Source organism: Schistocerca piceifrons, chromosome X (assembly GCF_021461385.2).
Source record: "Schistocerca piceifrons isolate TAMUIC-IGC-003096 chromosome X, iqSchPice1.1, whole genome shotgun sequence".
Lineage (NCBI taxonomy): Eukaryota > Metazoa > Arthropoda > Insecta > Orthoptera > Acrididae > Schistocerca > Schistocerca piceifrons.
The window spans coordinates 818,306,148-818,313,110 of NC_060149.1; the positions used below are offsets into that span (position 1 = coordinate 818,306,148).

At 46.3% G+C, this 6,963-nt stretch overlaps 1 protein-coding gene across 1 annotated transcript in view; it reads right to left on the reverse strand.

Annotated features, from left to right (window-relative positions):
* The window catches only part of LOC124721679 (dystrophin-like), a 286,684-nt gene extending 280,011 nt beyond the window's left edge, over positions 1-6,673 (reverse strand). The window contains exon 1 of the mRNA XM_047246753.1: positions 6,594-6,673. The gene's annotated coding sequence lies outside the window, so the exon portion shown is untranslated. The remainder of the gene's footprint in view (positions 1-6,593) is intronic.
* Positions 6,674-6,963: the final 290 nt, after the last annotated feature.

Sequence of the window (6,963 nt, forward strand, 5' to 3'; positions counted from 1 at the left end):
AGTAGTTGTTCGACATATGCATGTTTCAAGAAATTGTGACACTTCGAGGAAATGTCATAGACTTTCTTACGTTCAAGTTAGAAGTAGGAATTATCATATTGTTCGTAGCATGCTACGCATCGCCGGAAGCATTTACAAAAGCTCATTATGGGTGACAATAAAAGGACATGTATTTGAAGATAACGAAGCACTTACAATTCCCATTTTTTGTGAAATACGGTAGATTCGTCTTGATTTGGCAAACGCAAGAAAATGTCACTATCTGTCAAACATACGTGACAGGGATACCTTCGCAAGAAATAGTCATTTGTGTAAGTTTATATATCTTTACTTTAAAGCGTTGACCCTCCCTGTGTTTTTGTGACTGCGCCATTCGTACGTACGACGATTTCACGAACACTTATTGATGACGTCATGAGGGGTAGAATACGAGGGCGACTGGAGGCTGGTCAAACACAGCAGGCCGTAGCATGGGCGCTCCGTGTGATCTCAAGATTATGGCAACGATTCCAGTAGACAGGAAACGTGTCCAGACGCTACAGTACGGGACATCCGTAGTGTGCAACACCACACGAAGACCGATATCGCGACTGCTACGGTCGCAGGTTCGAATCCTGCCTCGGGCATGGATGTGTGTGATGTCCTTAGGTTAGTTAGGTTTAAGTAGTTCTAAGTCCTAGGGGACTGATGACCACAGCAGTTGTGTCCCATAGTGCTCAGAGCCATTTGAACCATTTGAAGACCGATATCTCACCATTAGTGCCCGCAGACGACCACGGAGTACTGCACGTAGCCTTCCTCGGGACCTTACCGCAGCCACTGGAACAGTTGTATCCAGACACACAGTCTACAGATAACTGAACAGACATGGTTTATTCGCCCGGAGACCTGCAAGGTGTATTCCACTGACCCCTGGTCACAGGAGAGCCTGTAAAGCCTGGTGTCAAGAATCAGTACATGGTCATTGGAACAGTGGTCCCAGGTCATGTTCACGGACGAGTCCGGGTATAGTCTGAACAGTGTTTCTCGCCGGGTTTTCATCTGGCGTGAACTAGGAACCAGATACCAACCCCTTAATGTCCTTGAAAGGGACCTGTATGGTGGTCGTGGTTGATGGTGTGGGGTGGGATTATGACTGGTGCACCTACAGCCCTGCATGTCTTTGACAGAGGAACTGTAACAGGTCAGGTGTATCGGGACGTCATTTTGCACCACTATGTCCACCTTTTCAGGGGACGGCCCCACCGAGCTGGCATCGTGGAGGAGTACCTTGAAACAGAACATCAGGCGAATGGAATGGCATGCCTCTTCTCCAGACCTAAACCCCATCGAGCACGTCTGGGATGCTCTCGAACGACGTATCGCTGCACGTCTTCAAACCCCTACGCCACTTCAGGAGCTCCGACAGGGACTGGTGCAAGAATGGGAGGCTATACCCGAGTAGCTGCTCGACCACCTGATCCAGAGTATGCCAACCCGTTGTGTGGCCTGCGTACGTGTGCATGGTGATCATATCCCGTATTGATGTCGGGGTACATGCGCAGGAAAAAGTAGCGTTTTGTAGCACATGTGTTTCGGGACGGTTTTCTCAACTTATCACCAATGCCGTGGACTTACAGATCTGTGTCGTGTGTGTTTACTGTGTGCCTATGCTATTAGCGCCAGTTTTGTGTAGTGCCACGTTTGCATGGCACCACATTCTGCAATTATCCTTAATTGACGAGCATGAGTGTATGTGAGGCTCCAGTCCTACCATTAGGGTGACCTAAGTTCTCACCCGAAACACACCTCCCAATAATCTTTGTCAGAGATAAAGCGTAACTATCGATTGTAGCAGGTCAAGAGTAGAAATTTATCTATCGATTCTGCAGAGCGACTGTCATACGTCGCTGAGTTTCATGACTTCTTCTTTTCTGTTAAAATTATCAGTGTGCTCTTATATTTCGATGGCGCCTCTGTATAGTCGTGAATAATAGTTAGTCATGGTGGATAAAATTTTGGTTTCAGAAAACTTTAGTTCATGATTTCTTGACTGAAGAGCTGCTGTAGATGAATTTTCCGTTTTCCATAGTCGGGAAAGACTTCTATATTATTCAGTCTTGTATTCGCGTGTCTCTCGATAGTTCTAATGTAGACCTTTGCACAAGTACATGGGGTTTTAGATACTCCAGTCGCTGACAGAGGAAGAAGTTTGTCCTTTACAGGTCTTAGGAATTGACATATTTTCTTAGTTAGTCTAAAAACCGTCTGTTATCATGTTGCCGTAAACCTTGCCGAGCTGATAAGTTACGTTCTTGATCGCTGTGTTTTGTTGTTGTCTCTTTTCCTACTGTTTTTCGGTCGAAGAACCTATTCACTTTTTTGTCTGAATAGTCATTCTTCTCGGACGCCTGCTTCAGATGTTTCGGGTATAAATCCTTTTGGCTCTGTGAACAACACTTTTAATTGCACCTCTCTCTTGCTGCGGATGATGGTTGGAATTCTTACCCAAATATCTATCCGTTGATCTGATTTCCCGGAAAACCTTGTATTTCAACCTCCCGTCAGCCTTTCACACAACTAAAACAGCCAAGAAGGATATAGCGATGTGTTTTTTTCATCTCCACGGTAAACTAGATTTCTAGATTTACACGAAATAACAAAAGAATTCTTCTAAAGCTTTTTTACCATGTGTCAAAACCACGAATGTATCATCGACAAACCGGGACCATCAAATAGAAGGCTAAAAAGGACATAAACGTTTTTGCCGACTACGGAAAACAGAAAAACCAACTGTAGCAGAGCATGCTCTTCAGTCAGGAAATCATGAAATGAAGTTTCCCGAAACCAGAATTTTATCTACTATGGCAAAATATTATCCACGAGTAGTAGAGAAGCCATCGACATATACAAGCCTAGTGATAATTTTAACACAAAAGAAGAAGTTCAATTATACATGGACAACGGCTCTGCAGAATCGATAGTTTTATCACTGACAGGCGACAATCGATAATTACGTTTTATCTTCGACAAAAATTATTTCTGCTGATCACGTGTAAACTCGAACACGCCCACTTTACCTACTATTTACAGGGTGACAATTTTTGAACTATATGAAATAAAATCGTCATAACTTCTGAACGGTTTGCGTTAGCACGATCAAACTGCACGGTTGGCCACGGGGCACGATGGGATTTAGTATGGTATGTATGGTTTGGTTTAGCGACCAAGCCCACTTTAATTTGGATGGGTTCGTCAATAAGCAAAATTGGTGCATCTGGAGGACTGAGAACCCGCATTTCCCTGTCGAGAAATCTCGTTATCCTCAACGAGTGACTGTGTGGCGTGCAATGTCCAGTCACGGAATAATCGGTGCGATATTCCTTGTAGGCACGCTGACCACCCAACGGCACGTGAAGATTTTGGAAGATGATTTCATTCCCATTATCGAATGTGACCCAGATTTCGACAAGATGTGGTTCATGCAAGACGGAGCTCGACCCCGTCGAAGGAGTGTTTGATGTCCTTGAGGAGCACTTTGGGGACCGCATTCTGGCTCTGGGGTACGCATTCAGCCACTGGCATCGACCTCAATTGGTCGCCATCTTCTCCGGGTCTGTACACGTGCGACTCCTTTTTGTGGGGCTGTATTAAAGACAAGGTGTACAGCAATAACCCCAAAACCATTGTTGCGCTTAACACAGCCATTCAGTGGGTCATCGACAGCATCGATGTTCCGACACTTCAGCGGGTCATGCAGAATTTCGTTGTTCGCCTACGTCACATCATCGCCAATGATGGCAGGCATACCGACCATGTCATAATCTAAATCCGAATATCTTTAGTGACGTTTACTTGTAGAATAAAGTGTGTGCACGCCATAGTTTGTAAATAATTTACGTTTCTTTCATATACCGGGTGAGCAAAAAGTCAGTATAAATTTGAAAACTTAATAAACCACGGAATAATGTGGATAGAGAGGTAAAAATTGACACACATGCTTGGAATGACATGGGGTTTTATTAGAACAACAAAAAAGTTCACAAAACGTCCGACAGATGGCGCTGGACAGCAAAACGTCAGCACTGCTACCGTGACGGGTGAGTGGTACGCCGTTATGTTACAGAATCGCATCATCCCCAGCCTGGCTGATAAACACCTGCTGGAACGTACGATATTTATGCAGGATAGCGCTCCACCCCATACTGCTAGACGCGTGAAAGATCTCTTGCGCGCGTCGTTTGGCGATGATCGTGTGCTCAGCCACCACTTTCATCATGCTTGGCCTCCCAGGTCCCCAGACCTCAGTCCGTGTGATTATTGACTTTGGGGTTACCTGAAGTCGCAAGTGTATCGTGATCGACCGACATTTCTAGTGATGCTGAAAGACATCATCCGACGTCAATGCCTCACCGTAACTCCGGACATGCTTTACAGTGCTGTTCACAACATTATTCCTCGACTACAGCTATTGTTGAGGAATGAAGGTGGACATATTGAGCATTTCCTGTAAAGAACATCATCTTTGCTTTGTCTTACTTTGTTATGCTAATTATTGCTATTCTGATCAGATGAAGCGCCACCTGTAGGACATTTTTTGAACTTTTGTATTTTTTTGGTTCTAATAAAAACCCCTGTCATTCCAAGCATGTTGTGTCAATTTGTACCTCTCTATCTACACTATTCCGTGATTTATTCAGTTTCCAAATTTATACTGACATTTTTGATCACCCGGTAGTTCAATAATTGTCATTCTGAATATCGCTCTCCGACGTCCAAATCTTCAGTCGGCAAGACTCAGTGTCGCCACGAGTAGCTCCGGAGATGTCCAGCGCAGCTCTGGACGAAACGTCAGGAACCGAAAAGTTTCTTCGACCACGGTCACACTGCCCGGAAGACTCAGCAACAAGTACACCTTGGGAAGACGAATGGAATATTCCAGAATTTGAAACACGAACAGCTGCTAGCATGAGTTTCTTAGAAGTAGATACCTTAGGGGTTGCGAAGCAACTCAAATCGCTTGATACGGGCAAGTCTTCAGGTCCAGATTGTATTCCGATTAGGCTCCTTTCAGATTACGCTGATACAATAGCTCCCTACTTAGCAATCATATACAACCGCTCGCTCACCGATAGATCTGTACCTACAGATTGGAAATTTGCGCAGGTCGCACCAGTGTTTAAGAAGGGTAAGGAGTAATCCATCTAACTACAGACCTGCATCATTGACGTCGGTTTGCAGTAGGGTTTTGGAGCATATACTGTATTCAAACATTATGAATCACCTCGAAGGGAACGATCTATTGATACGTAATCAGCATGGTTTCAGAAAACATCGTTCTTGTGCAACGCAGCTAGCTCTTTATTTGCACGAAGTAATGGCCGCTATCGACAGGGGATCTCAAGTTGACACCGTATTTCTAGATTTCCGGAAAGCTTTTGACACCGTTCCTCAAAAGCGACTTCTAATCAAGCTGCGGGCCTATGGGGTATCGTCTCAGTTGTGGGACTGGATTCGTGATTTCCTGTCAGGAAGGTCGCAGTTCGTAGTAATAGACGGCAAATCATCGAGTAAAACTGAAGTGACATCAGGTGTTGCCCAGGGAAGCGTCCTGGGACCTCTGCTGTTCCTGATCTATATAAATGACCTGAGTGACAATCTGAGCAGTTCTCTTAGGTTGTTCGCAGATGATGCTGTAATTTACCGTCTAGTAAGGTCATCCGAAGACCAGTATCAGTTGCAAAGCGATTTAGAAAAGATTGCTGTATGGTGTGGCAGGTGGCAGTTGACGCCAAATAACGAAAAGTGTGAGGTGATCCACATGAGTTCCGAAAGAAATCCGTTGGAATTCGATTACTCGATAAATAGTACAATTCTCAAGGCTGTCAATTCAACTAAGTACCTGGGTGTAAAAATTACGAACAACTTCAGTTGGAAAGACCACATAGATAATATTGTGGGGAAGGCGAGCCAAAGGTTGCGTTTCATTGGCAGGGCACTTAGAAGATGCAACAAGTCAACTAAAGAGACAGCTTACACTACACTCGTTCGTCCTCTGTTAGAATATTGCTGCGCGGTGTGGGATCCTTACCAGGTGGGATTGACGGAGGACATCGAAAGGGTGCAAAAAAGGGCAGCTCGTTTTGTATTATCACGTAATAGGGGAGAGTGTGTGGCAGATATGATACGCGAGTTGGGATGGAAGTCATTAAAGCAAAGACGTTTTTCGTCGCGGCGAGATCTATTTACGAAGTTTCAGTCACCAACTTTCTCTTCCGAATGCGAAAATATTTTGTCGAGCCCAACCTACATAGGTAGGAATGATCATCAAAATAAAATAAGAGAAATCAGAGCTCGAACAGAAAGGTTTGGGTGTTCGTTTTTCCCGCGCGCTGTTCGGGAGTGGAATGGTAGAGAGATAGTACGATTGTGGTTCGATGAACCCTCTGCCAAGCACTTAAATGTGAATTGCAGAGTAATCACGTAGATGTAGATGTACACATTACAACTTTCGGTGGTTCCACGACGGTGTTTTTCGAGTACGCCGAACCCGTTTACAGAAGTATTTTTGAGCTGCAACGGTGGTGGGTGTGAGTGGGGGAGGGACGGATTACCTGCTCGAAGGAGGCGAGGTGCGCGAGCAGGCGGAAGCTGAGGTGTATGTAGCGGGCGTCCTCGGCGCCGTGGCGGCGGCCCGCGCGCGCGCGCCGGCCCGGCCAGGTGCGGCCGCGCCTCCCCGCCGCTGCCGCCTCCGCCCCCGCCTCCGCCCCCGCCGCACGCAGTGTCGCCGCGCCGCTCGCCCCGCTGCTTCACCGCCGCTCCGCCGCAGCCCGACCGTCTCCTTCCGCCGACATCGCACACCGTCCCTTATCTCGCACACGTACGTGCACCTCGCCGATAACGCGGTCCACTGTCGAGTCCGCACTTTTCACAGTGTCGCATTTCCGCAAACGGCGAGACACTGTAGTATGCTGAGCTCCTGGA